Source organism: Ornithorhynchus anatinus, chromosome 8 (genome assembly GCF_004115215.2).
Source record: "Ornithorhynchus anatinus isolate Pmale09 chromosome 8, mOrnAna1.pri.v4, whole genome shotgun sequence".
NCBI classification, from domain to species: Eukaryota; Metazoa; Chordata; class Mammalia; order Monotremata; family Ornithorhynchidae; genus Ornithorhynchus; species Ornithorhynchus anatinus.
This window is the reverse complement of record NC_041735.1, coordinates 35208817-35232984: the sequence shown is the minus strand read 5'-3', so window position 1 is coordinate 35232984 and position 24168 is coordinate 35208817. Positions and strand designations below refer to the sequence as shown.

The following is a 24168-nucleotide window of genomic DNA, read 5'->3' as shown; positions in this document are numbered from 1 at the left end:
CAACAACTCCATCTGGGCAATGGCCGTAGAGGTCGATGATGCAAAACTCTTCATACCATCAAGCCAGTTCAAATTAAATCTTTGCTTGACCTCTTATACCTCACCGTTACACGGTCCAAGATTGAGACACCCCATTTATCTCTCGCAAATATTGGGTACTTTACGGTGTTTCGTCCACTGGGAGAGTAATACAGCCGATCTTGTTAATTTTGTCATGACTGATATTTGGTCACATGCAATTTCTTCCCTCAAATGGATGTGCCTCTTGAAGGAAAAATAGGATAACTTGGGTCTCTTGCCAGATTTTAATGCAAAATTAGGTCCTTTAAAAAGATTAAGAAAACACACAACAGTTTTCTAATGTACATTAAGAATGTTGGAGGGTTCATTGAAGCATATGCTTTGAGCTTTCAAGAGCAAGTCTGTAGTCGGGCATTCTAAATGAAAATTGATTTGTGATTTACATGGTCAGTGGAAAGAAAATTAACTTATGGAAGGTTGTAATGAAATATTAGACAAGTAAAAAAGTAGATGGTGATCTAGTGGAACTAAAATCCCATCTGGAAGAATTCGGTGACATTTTTACATTTATCTGTGTTCTGCATGAGTTGTAATGTTAGTGGTAATTTTATGGGACTGAACTGAAATGAAAAGGGTGTTATCACAGATTGCCTACAATATAGGATTGTGTTCAGTGGAGAGTCCTGTATCCTTTTCTCCATTTTCCTATAATATGACTCATTGCACTTTTTTCAGCTACTGTTGTTGAATTCATTCAGCCTTTTACTTGAGGTTATTAAAGAAGAACATCAAATGCTCACAAATACAATCTAACAGCACATTTAAAAGCAGCACTGCAGCTTCCATTTACTTCTGCATTGTTTAGGCAATGTCCAGAAAAGAACCTTCAAAATGGGCACAAAAGTAGTATCTCCAGACTAAAATTTACACTTTCAACCGTTTATTTTTGCTCTGGAGTTTTAATCTCTTAACCATTCCTCAGAATAAATGATTGTGGATCAGAATTGTGGGCAGGGGACATGTCTACTTCATGTTGTACTCACAAGCACTTAGTACAGTGGTCTGCACAACATAAGTGTTCAATAAATGGATTGATTTTTGTCTGAAAAGATACATAGCTATGCTCTCTATTTTGTACTCTCACAAGCACTTAGTACAGCGCTTTCTGTTTTCTTCCACTCTATTGATCCTGATGTTAAACTTGTGACAACTTCGATTGCTCTCTTCAACTTTTCACACAATGAAGAATGGGCAACATGTCTTAAAGAGAGAGAAGCCAAACTCTACTTACTAGAAGGGAAGTCCAACTTTGTTGCCGCGTGCCAGTGGAAATTTTGAAAGGTTCTAGCTCATCCATCATTCCGTCTATCGTCGTCTTCACATTAGTAGCAACACATAAGTTCCTGCCATCAACTGTCTGTTTTGTTTTGCTGTCTCCCACTCTTAGACTGTGAGCCCGTTGTTGGGCAGGGATTGTCTCTATCTGTTGCCGAATTGTACATTCCAAGCATTTAGTACAGTGCTCTCCACACAGTAAGCACTCAATACAGTGCTCTGCACGTAGCACTCAATAAATACTATTGAATGAATAAGTGCGATCGAATGAATGAACTTATAAAGCTGAAATAGAAGGAACAAGAGAAAATATAAAATAGTGAGATGAAATAGAAGAATGGACAATTGAATACACAGTTGATTATATCCATACATGAGTACTCAAGATGTATTCTGTTCCATTTTTTAAAAATCATTCCCACACCTAAAAATGGATATTCAGTACTCTGACCCCTTGCTGAAGCAAGTCACGGAACCAACTGCCTTTAAACACCAGAATTTCCTTTCTCATTCTGTTGCTTCAATGAGTAGGTCATTTTCTAGTTGGCAAAAGACTCAAGGAAACCTGTTCCTATTGCTAAGATTGAAATTTAAAATTGAAAAATTGATTAGAGAAGGAACAATAAGACTTCGAAGGATTATCTGTTCTAACAGTCCAGAATGTTCCATGATTTAGTATTAAGCCCACAGAGTATTAGAGTAAGGCAAAATGCCCCCAGTTTATCTAGTTTTTCGGTCCTGACTGCAAGCCTCCCCACCGCCTGCTAGAAGACATCTTCTGTAATCATGTATTTGTAGCTGATCCTTTTAAAATAAGTAAGTTTCTCTGAATCCACCTCGGAATAGCAGCTATAGGAATAGAGAGTGTCTGCTGGCTCATCTGTGTTTTAAGACGTGAAGGGAAATAGAATATTTTCTTTCCCAGGTTTTTTTTTTTTATTTCACAATTGGAAGCTGCTGCATTGGCATGTGTGTTCACATCCGCTTCTCTCAATTTTCTGTTGCAAAGACCAAGTTGAAATACATTATCCAACACCAGCGTGTTCTCCACTGTCCAAAAGCGATCTTCCAGCTGCTGACGTAGCATTTAAACCAACCATTTGACACCTTTCCAGTCATTTTTTCGGTGCATTCGGTTCATAAACATTTGGAGGGGAAAGGTCACAGATCTGTCACAAGTATTCCACAGGGCGCTCAGACAGAAAAACCGGGGAGCTAATGATATCTGGAGGAGCCTCTGTAATCACAGGATGTTGCAGAGGTCAATAGGAGGTATTGGCTTTCCGTCCTGTCCATCTGAAACAATATACTGGAGGAAAAGAATCAGTAAATGGTAGCAAATGAACCTTTTAAGGACATTAGCATTACCTAAACACAAGATCTCAGGATAGATGCTAAGTGGATCCTTTCCTCTACAATTGCAGCCCTGGGACTAATTATCCTAATTAATGGTCTTTAAAGCAGACCCTTGCTCTGAGGTTCCTGGATGAGTTAATGATTGCCGTACCTGAAGCACATTTGGGGTGAATCTTTGGAAAGAGCCAGCAGGATAAGACCACCCCTGGGAGAAGGCTTTGGCTCGGCTGGTCCTTATAAGTCCCATCTCTTACTAACCGCGAGAACATCCTTGTACGATCAGATATCGTCTCCGCAGACCACAAAGTGGTGAGCCGTGGTTTGGGGAATTGGGAGGAGGAGATCCATTTCAGTGCCAAGTTTCTGTTGAGCCAAGACATTCTGACATATGTGTAACCTCAGATGGACAGCGTCGGTAAGAAATCCTCATTTTGAAAGTTGGCTATTAATAAACCGAAGGCTCCAGGGGAATAATGAAGATGAGGCTTCGTTTAGACCTGCTTGACAGCGATTTCTTCGGGAGTCGATGACATTGCTACAAATAAGCTACTCTATTCCACGGTCCTTAATTCTTTTAATTCTTGAAATACAACCATTTGGTAAAATTGACTTTTAAATCCATCAGTAACTTAAGTCGAGCGCCTACTACTGTGTGCAGAGCACTGAACTAAGTGCTTAGGCGGACTGAGAAAGATGGATGTCATTTTACTAAAAGAAATTGCAGGTAGGAGTTCTAAGCACTTGGTGAGTTGTGGGGACTTTGAATCAGTGGTCAAGGATCAGGGCTTGCAACTCACTCTTCATGAGAAGTTCAAGGTTTCATGCCTACACTTCTCCAGTTTACAAGCCATCTATGTTTATTTGACTTGCGATGTCCTTGTTAACGAATTGTTCTTATTTACCGTGAATATTCTAAAAGTGTTCATATTTGCCAACAAGATGACGGGTGGGGAGCCTTGCGGGAAGGTTCTGGATCGAATCCCAGCTCTGCCACTTGTCAGCTGTGTGACTGTGGGCAAGTCACTTCACTTCTCTGTGCCTCAGTTACCTCATCTGTAAAATGGGGATTAACTGTGAGCCCCACGTGGGACAACCTGATTCCCCTGTGTCTACCCCAGCGCTTAGAACAGTGCTCGGCACATAGTAAACGCTTAACAAATACCAACATTATTATTAATCTGGTGGCCCAGTGAATTAAGATATTCCAAGTGGTCATGTCTATTTTACCCATAGCTGGTAATCTGAGCTGTATCTGATTTCATTCCTGGGTTGGGCAGTTAGTTACTACATCAGTGTAGCTTAGAAAACGCTTTCTCAATCACTTTGTCTTTTGTGCATTTAGGAATCCTTTTTTTTTTAACTTCCATTTCTTGGGTGGTGAAAGCAGACTTAGTGTTCTGAGTCCTATCAATCAATGGTATTTATTGAGCATTTACTATGTGCTGAGCACTGTTCTAAGCACTGGGGAGAATACAGTAAAAGAGTAATTAGCCAACACCTTCCCTGCCCATAATGAGTTTACAGAATAAGCCCTTCATTCGCAAACTTTGGCTCAGGATCCACCACTGCCCCTTCTCAACTGAATACAGTAGGTGGGGAATGTGCGTGGGGCAGGGGCAGAGGAGAAAAGAGGTCGGATGGTGAGTCTGTCTTTATAGCTCAACCTTCATGAATATCTAGAAGTTTTGCCTTAATCTTTAGACAGTTTCAGTGCACCTCAAAACATCATAATAATAATAGCAATTGTGGTATTGAAGCATCTACTACGTGCTGAGCATTTGTTAAGCCCTGGGATAGGTGGAAGGTGATTGGGTGGGACACAGATCCTGTCCCATGTGGGGCTCACCGGTTTTAATCCCCATTTTACAGATGAGGTAACTGAGGCCCACAAGTGAAGTGACTTACCCAAGGTTACAGCAGCAGCAGCAGGGATCAGAAGCCAGGTCCTTCTGACTCTCAGGCCCGTACTCTATCCGCTAGGTCACGCCGCGCCTCCCATTGTAGGTAAAGGTAAGGTAGCCGATCTATACCTTTTGACATCGAGAAATGTTGCTAGTCTTGACAGTATCCTACAGAAATGCATGATAATCAACCACAATCCCCCTGGACCATCCTCATAATAAAGGTGGTGGCATTTATTAAATGATGACTGTAGGCCAAGCGTTGGGATAGATATGAACTAATCAGATTGGACACAGTCCCTGGCCCACAAGGGACTCTGTCTGAGGAATTCTAAGTATCAGTCCTTCCTGGGTCTACTATCTAGTTTGGTGCTGCCAAGGTTTGCAGTTATTTACCTAGAGAATATTATTACTATAATCCTCTAATGGGGGCCTTGACTTGAAAAGGAGAGAGAATTAGTTGTGATGTAAAGCCTACGGAATGACAGATAAATTCTAAATGAATTCACATTCCCACGTTTAGGGGACATTTTAGCCAGGAATCAGGTCATAATTGTGTTTAATAGGGCAGGGAATAACAACCCATCAAAAATAAAAGCACCAAATTGATATTATTGGGAAGAACAATCAAAGGAAGAATCATTGAGAGTTTGATTGGCGATCGAATCGATCACCGGGTAGTTTGATTATTCAGAGGCCCTACAGAGTCTGATCAATTTTTTCTTTTTTTTTTTAATTTCTTCCTCTTGACACATGATCAGGTCTCCAATGTCACGGGGGACTAACTTCTCCCCCGCTTCCCCAATTAACTTTGAGTCCTCTGTCCCCAACCCCCACTGACCTACTGGTTTCTGTGGTTCTCAGCCCAGTAATAATCATGATGGTATCTGTTAAGTGCTTACTAAGTGAGAAGCAGCATGGCTTTGTGAATACAGCCCGAGACAGGGAGTCAGAAAGACCTGGGTTTTAATCCCGGGTCCACCACTTGTCTGCTGGGTGACCTTGGACAAGTCACTTCACTTTGCTGGGCCTCAGTTACCTCATCTCTAAAATGGGGATTAAGAAGGGGAGCGCCATGTGGGACATGGACTGTGTCTAACCTTGTATCTACTCCAGTGCTTAGTATAGTGCTTGGCACCTAATAAGTGCTTAACAAATACCATAAATAATAAAAAATTATAACCCCACTCCTCTACCGGCCGTTGCAGCTGCTGCCTATCCTCTTCTGCTGTTGTCACCTTCCCCTTTTGGGGGTTACATGACTTCAACTTAGAGAAGCAGCGTGGCTCAGTGGAAAGAGCCTGGGCTTCGGAGTCAGAGGTCATGGGTTCGACTCCCGGCTCTGCCACTTGTCAGCTGTGTGACTGTGGGCAAGTCACTTAACTTCTCTGAGCCTCAGTTACCTCATCTGTAAAATAGGGATTAACTGTGAGCCTCACGTGGGGTAACCCGATGACCCTGTATCTCCCCCAGCGCTTAGAACAGTGCTCTGCACATAGTAAGCGCTTAACAAATCCCAACATTATTATTCAACTCCAAGTGCACGCAGGGTTCCTGCTCATCTCTTCCTTCCATTTCTGTCCTCTTTGATACCCCGGTTGGTAGTGATTAGCTTGTATTCACTCCTGACAGAACTTTAACCTTCCCACTTTGGGGGAAAGAAAACTCGGATTCTTTCAGGATAAATCTATCCACAGAGTTAAACATCCCCAAAGTTCCACCTGGATAAAAAAAGTCAAAAAACAGTTTCTTACCTTTATGAAGCAACTGCTTTGTTCCTGCTAAAAGATGGCAACATTACCATGGTGGTGAAACTACATCCAAACCTATGCAGTTGAAGTTTATAAATCAGGCCGTCTTTGTTTTATGTTCCTTTCACATGGAGGTCACTACAAGAGAAGTCAATATCACCGACCGTTCTTACTAAGCACACGTAAATTGATGCAATATATACCGAAAAGGACTTTGGAAAACTCATGAAGAAGACCAGGCGGATCACTGTTATTGATACAAAGCTGCATCGATTAGCTATTACCAGTAACCCGTCGCTAGCTCTTCTCCATCCCCTCTGGGATGGAGGGACGGAGTGAGAGAGGAAAGTGTGGCAGGAACGATTGAGATATTTGGAAAGTCTTGACAGAAGGGGGAAATGTAATAAGAGAAAAATCCGATGAAAAATTTTCAAACTAAATCGGGTGGGTTGTGATTGCTGCCTTGGTGGGCTGGTGAGAGGACAGGAGGAGGAGGAAGAGAAGGGAGAGCAGACAGGAAAGAGTTGGAGGAGAATTGGCAAAAGAGGGCATCTCTGAGCAAGACATGGAATAAAAAGACACCAAGCACACAACAATAGGGCAGGTTAGCAGTAGGGGAAATAAGGAATCTAGAAGGCCGTGAGATCAAGATGAAATTCTGAAAATTGATTAACCAAAGGTGTCAGGTTGAGACAGGATAAAAAGTCCACTGAACTGTTTTCTGTGAGCCCTCACAAGGTACAGGAACTAATTCCCACCTGCGTATTCTTTACCAACGTTTCGTAAGTGCTCTTACCACTAGACCACATGGCCTCAAATCCTGCTTCGGAGCAGGCCTAACTGTGTTTTGTCCTGCCTTGGCATCGGATGTTCAGTGTGGCATATTAGTGATGGTGACAGAATGGCTCAAGAATTCAGGTCTACAGATACTGAGAATTGAGAAGCGTGGCCTTGTGGAAAGGTCAGAATCATTTTCTATTTAAATCATTCAGGTCCCTTGTGTCTTCCAGCTTGGAGGTATAGACTGAGTTGATCGGAACCAGTCCTTGTAAACAACCTTACTTTATCCCGTTGGTCATCGTGGTCATCATCACCATCGTGTCTTCACCATCTTCACTGTAGAGAGCACTAAACAAGGTGCAAGAGAATTTGTTATAGAAGTGAGACTTGGTCCCAGCCCTTAAGGAGCTCAAAATCTAATGGGAGAATGTACAATCTATGTAGAGGATGAAAGAGTCAGAGTACCTTGAATAATTCAACATCGCTTCAAATTCCCAGGTTTCTGGTAAACATCTCAGGGATGACGTGAGATGGTTTTCTGAGAATGATGACAGTATAGATGTCTTGGGACATTTCCCCGCCCTTCTCCTATATTCGATGTTCTATAAAGATTGGTTCTATTTTGGGGGGCAACGTCACAAGATTCTGGAAGTTTGTAGTATATGATGTTCTTCGGTGGGCATTCCCGAATGACTGATTAGTATATTGCTGGCAAAGGAGAGAAAATCTTCTTACTGCCTCCCTTTTCCCTTGAACCGGGGCTTGAAAACCAACTATTTCAGTGTCCTGCCACTTCTTTCTCCAAGTCTTTCTCCTCTTTTCTCCTCCTGTCTCTTTCCCAGCCTGAAGCAGAGATCTTATCAGTAATCCCTTCAAATAGAAGGTACTGTGCAGTCCATAGATCCTTGGAGGCAAGAGGAAGGAAACCTGACTGGGGAGAAACAAGAACAAGGGAGTAAAAGGAATGATGAGAAGCAGGAAGGGATGGCAGCAAAGAGAAGGAGAATGAGGGGCTAAAAGAGACAGGCCGAGTAATAATGCAAGGGAGCAAACAGAATAAAGATGACAGTACAAAAAGGAAGAGAATAAAGGGGATAGAAATAGATTGTTATTTAGGATAGCTGTAGATACCCCACCTTTCTCTGCGCACATTAAGTGCTCCATAAATATGATTGATTCTTTCTGACTCGAGACCCAGAACAACAATAAATAATAATAATTGGGGTATTAAGTGCTTACTATGGGCCGGACATTGTCCTAAGCACTGGAGTGGATACAGTCCCTGGCCCACATGGGGCTCACCAGCTAAATCCCCATTTTATAGGTGAGATAATTGAGGCACAGAGAAGTGAAATGACTTGCCCTGGGTCTCACGGCAGACCTGTGGCGGAGCCGGGATTAGAACCCATGACCTGACTCCCAGGCCCGTGCTCTATCCACTACACAGTGCTGCTTCTGGAACAACCCCAAATGCCACGATCACCATTTAGAGCAATAACTGAAGGACCTGGGTTCTAATCCCGGCTTCAACACTTGTCTGCTCTGTGACCTTGGGAGAGTCACTTCATGTCTCTGTGCCTCAGTTCCCTCATCTGTAAACTGGGGATTAAGACTGTGTACCCAAAAGGTACAGATAATAGTAATAAGAATAATGGCATTGGTTAAGCTCTTACTATGTGCTAAGCACTGTTCTAAGCGCTGGGGTAATTACGAGGTAATTCAAGTGCATAGATAACAGAATAGGCTGACCGTCTTTTAACCCCCTCTAGACTATAAATTCGTTACGGGCAGGGAATCTGTCTTCCAACTCTGTTATACTGTGCTCTCCCAAGTGCTTAGTGCTGTAAGCGCTCAATAAATGCCATTGACTGATTCAAGCAGAGGCTTTGGGACAACTGCTGCCCAGAGAAGAAGCAAAAACAAGATCAGGCGCTGAGGGTTTCAGATATAACAAAGAAACAAGGGCAATCTTTAAATCTACAGCTTAGGCTAGGGAATCGCTCACGTTTCTAAAAATCTCACCTTCAGGAACTCTCTCAAATCAAGGGTTATCTTTGTAGTAAAATCACCTAAGACACTCCTTGAGCAAAATAATCTGGCAGTCATTTGTAAGAAACAAGTTCGTGGGAAATCTGCATGCCAAACCCACTCCACTGCGTTATTTTTTGCATTTTATAATAGACGTACTTATTATTATAATTTCACAGTTCTGTATTTTTATAATCATAATGAACACCATTTATGCACTTCTCTTCAAGAGGTAAAATAAATTCCCACATGGACTGGAAATGCTAATTTGTTAATAGCCTCCCTAAGGCTTTGCTTCCTGCCAAAACCTTTCAACATAAAATAGGCATGCTAAGATATCGCAATTTATGCTCGTGCACATGAAATTCCCTAAGTGTACACCACCGAAACTATTTCTAAATCTGGTTCTTACTTTTCTTCTGATGCGAAGCCTCCTGTTATCTGCAGGTTAATGATAAAGCATCATCAAAAATCAGTTCTATATGCGAATTAGAATGTAAGCAATGTCATTATTGCATCAGGCCAGTGGTCTAGCCAGGCCCAGAGTTGTCATACTTGAATTTATGTAAGCTCCTCTTCTTTTTTCTTCTTTTTAAAAATGGTATTTGTTAGGCACTTGTTATGTGTCAAGCACTGCTCTAAGCGCTGGGGTAGATACAAGTTAATCAGGCCAGATACAGTCCCTGTTCCATATGGGCCTCCAATCTAAGTAGGAGGGAGGACACATATTGAACGGCCATCTTGCAGTTGAAGAAACTGAGGCAGAGAAAAGTTAAATGACTTGCCCAAGGTCACCCAGCAGGAAGTGGTGGAACCGGGATTAGAACCCAGGTTCTCTGCCTCCTAGGCTTGGACTTTATCCACTAGGCCATACTGCTTCCCTCTTCTTGAACATGCCGATGGGTCCTGCTTACTAAGGTGAGTCCAGTCACTGTGTAAAGAAGTGTTTCCTGTAGTTTTGCCTTGAACATGTCACCTTCAAGCTAAAATTGGGTGCCCCCTCACCCTGGTGACCTGGAATTTTATGACCAACAACTCTAGGTTCTCCCCACCCTTCAGTCGGAATTGCACCCCCTAATTTCTCCACAATGCTCTATCCAAAACACATAACCAAGACCCATGTTATGAAAGGACCGACCATTCCATGGTTTTCTACAGTGATACGCGCCGCCTCTTGTATTCCCAACCAGTTGATACCCAGTGCTTTGGTCTTTCTGGCTGCTGACATACGTTGGTCAACTGATCAAGGAGAGTCAACGATGCCATGTAGGTGCGATTTGAATCATCAGTCCACAGGTCCGTAATGTTGCACCTAAGGAAAGTAATACCATAAAAACTGTTACAATGCTGCTAATTAATAATAATCGTGGTATTAGTTGAAGACTGGCTATGTGCTAGGCATTATACTAAGCACTGCAGTAGGTACAATAGATTCAGGTTAGACCCAACCACTGGCCCATATGGGGCTTATAGTCTTTAGGGATTTCAAATGCATAGGAAGCCACCAATTATAACTAACAGTGGCCAGCTGAAATCCTGTCATTTGCGACACTGCGCTGTGGCATTAAACGTCATCCTTTTCTGACTCTAGTTCCTTATTTCCATATTCCTTTAGTTAAAAAGTTTATATTGTCCATTTATGAGCAAAACCTCTCAGCTCATCCTTGATACCCTGAATTTGCACTTTGGCTCCCATGGCCTTTTCTTTTATTAGGATATTAAGTCATTTTTTTGAAAGTTATGTCAGATATTTTAGAGCTTATGTGTACAATACTCCTCAGATCTAGAAAGGAATTATCGGTAGCAAGATGTGAATGCTTTTCCAAAGCTTCTTTGAGGTGGTAAATAATTGTGCCCATTACAACAGTATGGATTTATATTTTTAAAATTTCATTTAACGTTACTTGTTAGTCACTGTATATAATGCCTTTTATGCCTGGAAACCTATAAGTAGCACACTCGTAAATTGCAGTTCACAAATTAAGGTGAGTATAAAAGTCAGGCAGCCAACTTTCCGGGCCAGCATTTCACTGGCCCTGAGTTCTTTATTTGTCCATAAAACGAATCCTTTGTTCTCTCCAAAGCATTTCTTGACCCTGCCTGAGAGATTTTCATTAATTTGGAGCCCCTCTCTAGGCTTGAGATGTATCCGGGACTTTTGTCTGCATTTATTTTGAAAAGATTGCTGTTTTCCATTTTTTGATCCAAAGAAACCCATCAGCAGTAGTAGGTATGTTTTTAACCGTGCCAATGCATGGTTTCTTATTTTAAAAAAACCCACCACGCACACACAACAACAACAACAAAAAAACCATAGCAGACCCTATCCTAAAGTCTGGACCTACAGTAGCTTGTTTCACTAATGGCAACTTACAGAAACCTCGCAGTATGGAAGCATTGTGGCAAGATATGGGTTCTGATCCTGGCTCTGCCACGTGTCTGCTGTGTGACCTTGGGCAAGTCACTCAACTTCTCTGTGCCTCAGTGACCTCATCTGTAAAATGGGTATTTAAGACTGTTGCGCCCCATGTGGGAAGGAGACTATGTCCAACGTGATTATCTTGGATCTACCCCAATGCTTAGCACCGTACCTATCACCTAGCAAATACTTAAATACCACAATTATTATTATTACTGTCTCCTCCTAACAGCCCCTTCCCAGATTCTCCTCATCAGTCACCTTGTAGACTTCAAGCTCCTTGTGGGCCAGAAACGTGTCTCCCAACTCTTGTTTTTTGTTATTTTTATATGGGATTTTTTAAAACATTTACTATGTGCCAAGCAAGATAATAATTGCTGGGGTAGGTACAAGGTAATCAGGTTAGATACAATCCATGGCCCACATGGCGCTCACTGTTCATTCCTATGAATTATTTTTATTATGATTAATTTAGTATTAGTAATTCCCATTTTACAGATGAGAAAACCGAGGCACAGAGATGTGAAGTGATTTGCCCAAGGTCACACAGCAGGCAAATGGCAGTCTGGTTTAGAACCCAGATCTTTCTGACTCCCAGGCCCGTGCTCTATCCCCTAGGCCATGCTGCTTATCTCCATTATATTATACTCTCCCAAGCACTTACTATAGGGCTCCGCACACAGTAAGTGCTCAGTAAATACGATTAAGTCACCGTGCTCAGTGTGGTGACTGGCGCAGTCCACTGCCATGGGGTTTGGGAAGGGGAAAAGGGAAGGTGACTTTGGAAAGCTCAGCGGGTAGCTTTGGGCCTTAGGAAGGTTTGGTTAAAACCCCTCTGACCCCTCTTCTTACCTTACTTCCTCTGCTCCCTACCTTCCCTAAAGGACCTGCATTAGAAGATTTGTTCCAAAGCTGCTACCTAGTATTCTTGTCTTATGCCGTCGAGTCATTTCCGACCCATAGCGACATCGCGGACACAGCTCTCCCAGAACGCCCCGCTCTCCGTCGGCGGTCGTTCTGGTCGTGTATCCGTAGATTTTCCTTGGTAAAATTACGAAAGTGGTTTACCACTGCTGCCTTCCGCGCTGTCAAGGTGAGTCTCCACCCTCGACTCTTTCCCGTGCCGCTGCTGCCCATTATGGGTGAGTTTTGACTTGTAGCAGATTGCCTTCCAAGCGCTTGACACTGCCCAAGCTAGGAATAAAATGGGTAGGCCTAAGCTTGATTCTCCCTCCTGTAGTCGAGACTGTTAGAGTACCGGCTGCCCAGTAATATCCGAGGAGGGGGGGCGTCTCTTGGGGTTCAGGTGAGACTCATGCTGGAGGGAGAATTGGTTTGAAAGTGAAAATTTGGGCCACATCTCCTAAAATGCCCCAGTAATTTTCTTGCGGTGATGTTTGCATGCCGTCATCCCGGCAGGGCTCACTCCCAGTGGCTTTTTTTAAAAGAGACACAGTCCAGCTAAGTAAGAGCCCAAATATTGAGGCCTCCCCCTTCTGATACACCTCACACTTACTAGTTCTCAGATTCCAAGCACATGAATAAGACCGCACATAAACTTCTCTAGAGAATTCTTTTTTTAGCCATTCAGCTCTCCTTCTTGTATCTTCATCAGTCATCAACGGTATTTTTTTATGGCTTTTGTTAAGTACTTACTATTCAGCAGGCACTGTACTGAGCGCTGGGGTAGGTGCAAGATAATCAGGATTGACCCAAGGCATGCCCCACATGGGGCACACAGGCTTACATACGAGGTAGCTGAGGCACAGTGAAGTGACTTGCCCAAGGTCACAAAGCAGACAAGTGGTGGAGGTGATATTAGAACCCAGGTCCTTCGGGCTTTCGGGCCCATGCCACGCTGCTTCAGTATTTATTGAGCACTTACTGTGTGCCAAGCACTGTACTAAGTGCTTGGGTCAGTACAGTAGAGCAGAGTTGGTAGACATGCTCCCTGCCCGCATTGAGCTTACAGTCGATCTGCTGAACAGTTTCATGCGATTTTGTGAAGAATTAATTCGAGAATATCCATCACAGTAATAACCAAACATTTCCTCAAGGTCTTGTTCTTAAACTTTCCATAAACAGCTAACATTCTCTTGTGTCTGGGATGGATTTCAATCTTTCGCAACAAACTTAAATTGTAAACTCCTTGAGGGTATGGATCGTGCCCATATATTCTATTGTACTCCCCCAAGTGCTTAGCACAGTGTTCTGCACACTGTAAGGGCTCAAGAAATACCATTGATTGATTGGTTCTTTCTTGTATAGTGTCAATCTAAATGGAAAATTGGTCCGATTTCTTCTCATCACTTCCAGACCTGTTGATGAAGCTGCCAATACTGTCAGTGATTTAGTTCTTCTTTTAGAAATAATGAATCGAAATGGAAAATTGGTCCGATTTCTTCTCATCACTTCCAGACTTGTTGATTAAGCTGCCAATACTGTCAATGATTTAGTTCTTCTTTTAGAAATAATAGGGGTAGGATTTGTCTCTTGGGGTCTCCACTCAAACAGAAATCCGCACTCAGGGAGAGCCCCAACTTTTCTGATTACCGCCTGCCACAGTGGTCTATCAGCTACAGTGGTCTCCAAACTGTCTGCTGCTTTACACTTGGTTTGAGATGGTGCTTCTCTAAATTGTTGTTCATTCTGCCTTCCTCCCTCTCCCTAGCTTCCATGCAGCTCATATTGGTTCTCCATTCGGCAGTTGCTTCGTATCAGTGCTTCACACGCAGGAAGCTCTCACTTGATTCCACCGACCGATCTTGCTGTCCTCTATCTGGGCCCAGCAAAGCTGCTGGGTTAAGAATAATAATCACGGTATTTCTCAAGTGCTTACTTTGTGCCGGGCACTGTTCTAAACGTGGGGGTAGAGACTAACGAATTGAGTTGGACACGGTCCCTGTCCCACATGGGGCTAAGTCCCCATTTTGCAGCTGAGGGAATTGAGGCACAAAGAAGTGAAGTGACTTCCCCAAGGTCACACAGCAGGTAAGTGACAGGGCCTGGATTAGAACACAGGTCCTTCGATCCACTAGGCCAAGCTTAGAACATGCCGGAGCATCACGTTTGGTGATCCTCTCCTGCCGTTTGATGTTGAGGAGGCTGTCTGTGGCGACTCTGATGAAACTGCTTGAGAAACCAGATCGATCCATCAGTGGTATTTATTAAGCACTTACTGTACTGAGTGCTTGCGGTTCACAGTACAACAGAGTTGGTAGCCACAGCGAGCTTACAGTCTAGAGGGGAAGACAGATATTAAATGAATTACGGGGAGAATACCAACTGCCAAGGGGTGTTCGAATCCAAGTTCATAGACAAGAATAATAATAATAATAATGGTATTTAAGTGCTTACTATGTTCCAAGCGAGTTCCAAAGTGCCTCGTACAGCTCTTGAACATTGCAAATCTGGGATGAGTGGGGTGTTTCAGGCCCACAACATGCGTCTGGTGGTGGTCAACCAGCATCGCCATCATTTCAAAAGGCTGAGTAGCTTGTACTTAAAAAAAATCACTTCCAGTTGGTTGAATTGGAGAACCGAAAAAAGCTTGATGCGTGACTATCTTCTGGACCTGTAGCATTTGCATCAGACAATTGAATACATTTTCATTCACTTTAAACCCTTACCTCCCCCAGTCTCTTCAGAGCTAGTCAAGTAAGGTCAAAAGACATGTTGTTCTAAGTAATTTTGACTCCCTTCCTGGTGTGATCTCTTCCGGCTGTGATGTCAGGTAAAGATGGCCATTCACCTGTTCACAGTTTTTCAATGATTGATTGTGCTTGGAATGTTGATATTTCCCTACACTTCTGGCTCTTCATGCATCAGCGTGGCCTTCTTTGCTCATTTGCAACCCTGCCATTTTTCCTCTTCAAAGGCATTGAAAGCTTCTGGTGAACTTGGTGCTTTTTTGAGCCCATTTATCTCAAAGCAGATTTAGGGTGAGTCCAACCACCTCAAACCCAGTCTGACTTCTGGAAGGGTGTGGAAAGAGGCGTTTGTAATTCCACACCTGTTCTCACACCTCTTCTGATTTAGCAAAGCCAATAAACCATATATTATGAATTATTTATGTTAGGATCTGTCTCCCCTCTAGACGGTACGCTTGTTATGGGCAGTCAATCAATTGTATTGATTGAGAGCCTGGGAGAGTACGATATAACCTAGTTGGTAGTCACGTTCTCTGCCTACAGTGAGCTTACAGTCTTGAAGGGGAGCATATCTGGTAATTCTGTTGTACAATACTCTTCCAAGTGCTTAATATAGTGCTCTGCACGTGGTAAGTTCTCAATGAGCACCACTGATTGATTGAGAATGGCAAAGATGTAGCAATCCTTGAATTAGGCCTTATGGGGCGTGAATAGGGTGCTGAGTCCAACTGGAGGCCCTGCATGGAGATCCCTGCTCTGAGCAGCAGTTACTCCAGGGGCTAAGTACGTCTGACCCCGACTGATCTGTAAAGATCGCATCTACCTAAAGGAGAATCCCCTCCCATTACCTGGAAAGGATTTGGGTCAGAAAAATGTCAGAAAAGAGTTCTTTGGTGTTGCAGTGATTCAACATTTAACATTTCAGGCACAAGCCAGTACTACAGTCTTCCCTCTGCTGCTCTTCCGACTTCATGTCCTGGAGCGACAAGCTTCCCGGAAGCCCTGTGGTTGTGTGTTTGTTTCTAATGGTATTTGCGAATCACTTACTATGTGCTAGGCACTGTACTGAGTTCTGGAGTAAATCCACACTAATCAGGTTTGGAACGGTTTATGTCCCATGTGGGGCTCACAACATTAATCCCCATTTCACAGATGAGGGAACTGTGGCACAGAGAAGTTAAGCGACTTGCCCAAGGTGACACAGCACACGCGTGGTGGAGCTGGGATGAGAAGCAGGGCCTTCTGACTCCCAGGCCTGTACTCTATCCAGTAGACCAGATTGTATTGAATTGTACATTCCAAGCACTTAGTACAGTGCTCTGCACATAGTAAGCGCTCAATAAATGCTATTGAATAAATGAATGAATACTGCTTTATGATACCTTTTCTAAGAGCACTGACATGATCCACCCGTCTTGAGATATTTCTAACCTCAGAGTCACCATGGTATCATTAGCTAATAATGCCGTGGGAGCCAATTCGCCTTCACAACCTCATGACTCTCTTGTCTTACGCCGTCGAGTCGTCTCTGACCCTTAGCGACGCCATGGACACATCTCTCCCAGAGTGCCCCACCTCCATCAGCAATCATGCTAGTAGTATATCCATAGAATTTTCTTGGTCAAAATATGGAAGCGTTTTACCATTGCCCCCTTCCGTGCAGTAAACCTGAGTCTCCACCCTCGACTCTCTCCCGTGCAGCTGCTGCCCAGCACAGGTGAGTTTTGACTTATAGCAGATTGCTTTCCACTGGCTAGCCACTGCCCAAGCTAGAAATGGAGTGGGAAGGCCTCTGCTTGACTTTCCCTCCCATCATCAAGACTGGTAGACTACTGGAAACTCTCCAGGTGCGACCCTGCGAGGGTGTCATAACTCTCGTGGCCTCCTTATCTCAGGCTCAGTCATGCCATGGATCACACTAAGAATTAAAAATGGCTCCCCTCCATTTTCAGCTTGCCCTAGCGGATAGAGCATGAGATCCAGAAGGACCTGGGTTCGTATCCTGTTTCTCTGCATGTCTGCTGTGTCACCTTGGGCAAGTCATTTTGCTTCTCTGGGCCTCAGTTACTTCATCTGTAAAATGAGGTTTAAGACTGTGGGCCCCACGTGGGACATGGACCGTGTCCAAACTGATTAGCTTGTATTCTACTCCAGAGCTCAGTACAGTGCCGGGCAGATAGTAAGTGCTTAACAGATAGCTTAAAAAAAAGAAAAAAGGCTCCATTTAGGGTCCTCTTGAAGTTAATTTAATTCAGTAATTAAAGAGACTCTTCCATGATTTTTATGTCTGGTTGCAAGGAAAGGGACTCCCTCTTCATGGCCCTGACTTGCTCCCTTTATTCATCCCCTCTCCCAGCCCCACAGCATTTAGGTACATATCGGTAATTTATTTATATTAATGCCTGTCTCCCTCTCTAGCTTGTAAACTCCTTGTGGGCAGGGAACGTGTCTGTTTATTGTTGTATTATACTCTCCCAAGTGCTTAGTACGGTGATCTGGACCCAGTAAATGCTCAATAAATATGATTGAATGAGTGAATTCATTTTCTTAGGATTCACAAAGCAATGATAATGATCTCTCAGGAATTCATGAGAAATTAATGGATGTCTTTTTTTTTTTTTTTTGATCTTTTATAATTACTAGTCTGCACTGAGTGTTGAAGGGATGGCAAAACATTTTTTTCCAAAATATGCAACCCTAAAATAGCTCTTTGAAAATAACCTTACGCTAAGTTAGCTGCTTACACTGTATTTTATTTGATTTTGGTTTTGCTTCATGGCCGGTAAAGGAAGCGGTTTTTCGCAGCACTCAAACTGACCTGTGATGGCAAGTTTGTGTTTCAAACTGCATGCCTTTAAACAGTTAAAGCCCAGTCTCAGCCAATATGGAAATGCAGCTGGATTTGAAATTGACTGTATGATGTTTCTGCTTTTCATTTTTTACCATTTCACACCTTGTCCGCATCTTGAGCAAGCTTGTAAGTTTCCAGCGCATACATTTCTTGTGATGATATATTGTCCTGGTGGAAAATTTCATTTACTGGCTGTGCCCTTTGCTGAACCTGTTGCTAGTCAGAGAACATGATAAGCGTATAAGTAGCGTGCTACTTCATTTATCATACATCGTTTTAGACACTCAAATATCTCCCATACAATTCTGCATTCTGCACTAAAGGAAACTACTCAACTGGTTGGGAAAAAAATCTACAAATAAATTGTCAGTTCATCATATATAAATATAGGATCCTAATAACAATTAATCATAGTTTAGAGAGTGAAATCGTGAGGGCTCTTTTTTTTTTTATGACCGTAGTAACCACATGCTATCAAACGCTAATAGAAAATATCTGGCTTTGGTGATTTTTGCGAAGAAGATAATTGAAAGATATAAAAACACTGTCTATTTTCAATAATTGAATTACATCGGGAAATAAATCTGAGTGGCTAGAATCTGGACAGCGTTTCAAGGGTTCTTCTCTTGAGAAAACCTTGTGCATTTTCCACATGGTAATGAAAGTAAAACCCATCAGACAGCAGATACAATATTTGGAGAAGTAGAAACAAGGTTGGGAAGGAAAGATAAGCTTAAAGACAACGAGGACACATGGAGAAACAAAGCCAGAAAGTGCTTTCCTTCAGCATTATTTTCCCTGGTTGGCTTTGGCAGGTCAGACTTCCCTAGTTTCAGTAACTTTTCATCTATTGATTTCTGCTCTTCCTCTGCCTGTCATTACAATATTTTACAACCAGCCATGTTTTATGTACGGCATAAAATAATCTACATCCTGTCAGGACAGGGCACTTGAAATTTTGAACGTGAAACTTGATTTACATTAAGCTGTGCTTAGACTAATTAGGATCCTTCTTCAGAGGAATTGGGATTCTTGAAATACAGCTAACAATTACACGGTGACTCTTGGTTTGCTTTTTAAAGACCCTCTGAATAGGCAGCGTAAATATGAGTCAGATCACTTAACACTACCCTGGAAAGGAAGCCACCTTGAAGAGAAGGGGTTGTATTTATTTAGGATCAAAAATGTCTATGCGTGGATAGAAATTTGTGTTAGGTAGAGATCTACTTATGTACTTAAATTGTCCAGCGCTTAGAACAGTGCTTGACACATAGTATGCACTTAACAAATGCCATCATTAATTAACATCACAGGCAGGATCACCGATAATGTTATTTTGCTAGATCTCTTTCAGTAGTCATTTCAATGGATAGTTATAAAGTTCAGGGGTTCATTCATTTCATTCAATCGTATTTATTGAGAGCTGTGTGCAGAGCACTGTACTAAGCGCTTAGAAAGTACGTTTTGGCAACAAGTATACATGATCCCCACCCAACGACGGGCTGTGAAGAAGCTGGATTTCTTCTGGTTCTGAGTCCGATAAAAAGTTATTTTAGGGAGGACACTTCTGATGCCAAATGTTAAGGGGGAAATATGGTTTTAGACTGTAAGCTCATTGTCGACGGGGAACGTGTCTGCTGTATTATGTCATACTTTCCCAAGCTCTTAGCACAGTGCTCTGCAAGTAGTAGCGCTCAGTAAATACGATTGGTTGGCTTCTCTCTGGCCATCAGAGGTTCTGAACAGATACAGTCCCTGTCCCATATAGGGTTCACCGGCAAAGCAGGAAGAAGAAGGATTTGATCAGTGTGAGCCTGCTCATCCTAACAACACCCACTCATCTCCTATCACCTGAATAGAAAGTAGGACAAAATAAACATTTCCAGTACCTGGTACCTCCTTGACATTGTCATCATCAATGGTATTTATTGAGCACTGGGTGTGGAGCATTGTACTAAGCGTTTGGGAGAGTATAGCTCCCATACCTTGGGATGCCTCTGGATCTTCGTATTAAACTGTTTTAGCGGGTTCAAATCCTGCTGGTCCCTTCTTTCCTTGCGGTCATCTTTGTCCTTTGTATTTTTATGAATCTTTCCTTGTACATCTGTCACCACCACACCCAACCCCACTCCCCGTTCAGGTGTAAACTGCCTAAAGTGTGTTTGATTGGATTATGGCCATCTTTGAGTGCCTCTATGCAGTTGAAGGGGCTGGTATTCAACACACTTGTGATCCAGGTCCTCTGATTGGTTTCTGTAGACAGGATCCGATTAGACGGAAAAACCACCATCGTCTGACGCAATGAAATCATAGTGCGTCACAGAGAGACGGGGAGATTATTTCTGAAAAATCTGTGTCCTTCTCATCCCTGCCATAATAGTCTCTTCCCAGCCAGGGGCCAAGAGGAGACATGGGAGACTCTGGGATTCATTCATTCATTCATTCTTTCAGTTGTATTTATTAAGCACTTACTGTGTGCAGACCACTGTACTAAATGTGTGGGAAAGAACAATACAGCAATAAACAGTACAATTCCTGCCCACAGTGAGCTCACAGCCTAAAGGCAGGGAGTCAGAAATCAATACAAATAAATAAAATAACAGATATGTACATGAGTACATAAAAAAGAAGCGGGTTGGGAGAAGAGCAAAGGGAGCAAGATTTGGGCGATGTGGAAGGGAATGGGAGATGAGGAAAAGTGGGGTTTAGTCTGCCATCAAAGTCAGTGTCACTGATAGAGTTATTTTACTAGGCTAATTGCAACAGTTATTTTGCTGGACAGTTAAAATACAGAGGAAGGGAACAGTCTTTAGAGAATTCGAATCCACTTGGCCTAAGAGAAAGAGCCTGCAAGTCAGAGGATCTGGTTTCTAATCTCTGCTCGGAAGCTTGCCTTCTGTGTGATGTTGGGCAAGCCATTTCTCTGTGCCTCAGTTTCCTCATCTGTGAACCGGAGGTTAAATCCTACTCCCTCCCACTTTGACTGTGAACCCCATATGGGACAGGTACCGTATCTGCTCAGATTATTTATCTTGTACCTACCCCAGTGTGTAATTCAGTACTTGACACATACGTGGTTAGTGAATATTAGAGAAGCAGGGTGGCTCAGTGGAAAGAGCACGGGCTTTGGAGTCAGGGCTCATGAGTTCGAATCCCGGCTCTGCCACTTGTCAGCTGTGTGACTGTGGGCAAGTCACTTAACTTCTCTGTGCCTCAGTTCCCTCATCTGTAAAATGGGGATTAAGACTGTGAGCCCCACGTGGGACAACCTGATTCCCCTATGTCTACCCCAGTGCTTAGAACAGTGCTCGGCACATAGTAAGCGCTTAACAAATACCAACATTATTATTATTATTATTATTACTGTAATTATTATTGCTAGAGAATCTGTCCCCTACTAATGCAGTTGCCAGTTCGTCTTCCGCCACTGAGCTCTGAATCAATCAACGTCGGATGCCAGTTGCCTACCGCGTGCAGAGCACCAGGATCCCTGCCCTCAGGGACCTTACAATTTAACAGAGAGAACAGGCCCTAAAATATTTGACAAGAGGATGAAGGCAAGCTGGATATATCTTTAAGTGAATGTTTATGTCCTGGAGTACCTAAATATCTAAACCGCTACAAGTGATTGTGAGCTCACAAGGGCGTAGTGGGTGTATCTGTGCTGCGGTGGAAGTTGAAAGGCTCTAACTATTCATTTATTCATTCAGTTGTATTTATTGAGTGCTTACTGTGTGCAGAGCACTGTACCGTGCACTTGGGAGTGTATAATACAACAATAAACAGACACATTCCCTGCCCACAACAAGCTTACAGACGAGAGAGTGTGAGATCGTCACCACGTGACTGAGATCCATTCCCCTGACATTCTCTTTCAATTCTGCCTGATAGGTGAGGGAGAGAAACAAAGGGAGCCAAACGTCCATCTGTGAGGGGTTTGTGTGGTCATTTCTTTCCTCAGCAGTTGGGGTTAAAGGGATAGGTCCCCATTTGGACACTTGCACAGTGGAATTGTCCTCTTACGATCAATGAATCGTATTTACTGAGCACTTACTGTGTCCAGAGCACTGTACTAAACACTTGGGAGAGTACAATATAACTGAGTCGGTAAAACTCTCCCCTCCTTCAAAGCCTTATTGAAGGCCCATCTCCTCCGAGTCCTCCCCTAACTGAGCCCTCCTTTCCTCTTCTCCCACTCTCATCTGCGTCACCTTGACTTGCGCCCTTCTTTCATGGCCCCTCCCAGCCCCACAGCACTCATGTACATATCTGTAATTTTATTGACTTATATTAATATCTGTCTCCCTCTCTAGACTGTAAACCCATTGTGGTCAGTAAGCGCACACAGTAAGTGCTCGATAAATACAACTGACTGACATGTTCCCTTGACCACAAGGAAACTACAGTCTTGAGTACTGTACCGAGCGCTTGGGAGAATAAGAGTTTACAGTCTAGAGCACTGTACTAAGTGCTTGGGGGAGTTGGTAGACATATACCCGGCCCACACCAGTGGGGAACATGCAGCTAACCTGATTTTTCAATGTGAAGAGTGTTTTAATGATAAAACTGAGTCCAGAAATTAAGCCTAAAAACAAGAATCAAGCTCCACCTAATACGAACTGTGGTATCTGTTAAATGCTTACTATGTGTCAAGCACTGTACTAAGTGCTGGGGTGGATCCAAGCAAATGGGTTGGACACAGTCCCCGTCCCACGTGGGCTCACAGTCTCAATCCCCATTTTATAAATGAGGTAATCGAGGCCCAGTGAAGTGATCTGGCCCAGGTCACTCAACAGACAAGTGGCGGAGCCCGGATTAGAACTCAGGACCTGTTGACTCCCAGACCCGTGCTCTATCCACTGTGCCGTGCTGCTGAGCTCACCTCTCAAATGGGGCAATTTCATTGTAGGATTTGGGGTGGACAGGACTGCGGAGGGAATGTTTGAGCGCAGTGGAAGGTGGGGACTGAAACCGTGTGAGTCCTACTGAGGAATGGTAGCCTGTCTGAGTAGAGAGGATATGTGACACTGAAAAACCATCGGCATGAGGCTGTGCATTCCGCAATGCATTCCTCATCCTGCTCCTCGAGTATCCTTTGGCAGCTGCCAGAATCAGAATATTGGATTGTATGGACCATTTTCATGGACCAGTAATGGCACTGAATCCGATATTCGGCTCTTATGGTCTGGATTCTGCTCTTCTTCCTTTCCTCAGGGTCTTCCTTCCGCGCCCTTATCCTCTTTCCTCTCATCAATTGCTGCCAAAAAAAAATACCCTCTGACTAGAGGGAAAAAAATCTATTGAATCACTGAAGGGAAATTGCCAGGAATCTGGAGAAGTCTTTCTCACTCTTAGCCTGGAGGAGGAAGAAAGGAAAACGTTTCCATCCTCCCATCCGTGTCTTCACTAATTTAGTGACATGATTTCCAACTCAGATGGTTTTCTCCAGGAACCACGTGCATTAATGGTACTTACTGGCAATGCGATCTCTGCCACCCAAGACCCAGAAATACTGAGCATGGAAATCTGCCATCCCTTGGGCATCTTCTGCCTCTTCTCAACAGAAGCACCATAAGATCAGTCCACAGCTCTAAATGTAACAGATGAAAGGCATGGCCTAGTGGCTAGAGCACGGGCCTGGGAGTCAGAAGGACCTGGGTTCTAATCCTCGATCCCTCAGTTATCTGCTGTGTGACCTTGGGTAAGTCACTTCATTTCTCTTTGCCTAAGTTACCTCATCTGGAAAATGGGGATTAAGGCTGTGAGTCCTATGAGGAACAGGAACTGAGGCCAACCCGATTAGCTTGTCCCTGCCCCAGCACTTAGTACAGTGCCTGGCACATAATAAGCACTTAAATAGCACAGTTATTATTATTATTTTTATTGTTATTCTGAGTTGGTAGCTCAAGTGCAGCTGGCTCATATTAAAAGGACCAGGAAGGAAGCCAGTCCTTGAGAAACAGCATGGCTTAATATATACAATACGGGGCCTGGGAATCAGAAAGACCTGGGTTTTAATCCCAGCTCTTCCTCTTCTCTGCCGTGGGATCTTGGGCATGTCACTTTACTTCTCTGT

General features: G+C 43.3%; 1 protein-coding gene and 1 non-coding gene across 2 annotated transcripts in view; one reads left to right on the top strand and one right to left on the bottom strand.

Moving 5' to 3' along the window:
- POU6F2 (POU class 6 homeobox 2) overlaps nucleotides 1-24168 on the top strand; it is a 314537-nt gene that overhangs the window by 111146 nt on the left and 179223 nt on the right. The window lies entirely within an intron of this gene.
- On the bottom strand, nucleotides 16969-17106 carry LOC114814081. Its single transcript, XR_003761823.1, has one exon. It is a non-coding gene; the product is annotated as a small nucleolar RNA SNORA7 (small nucleolar RNA).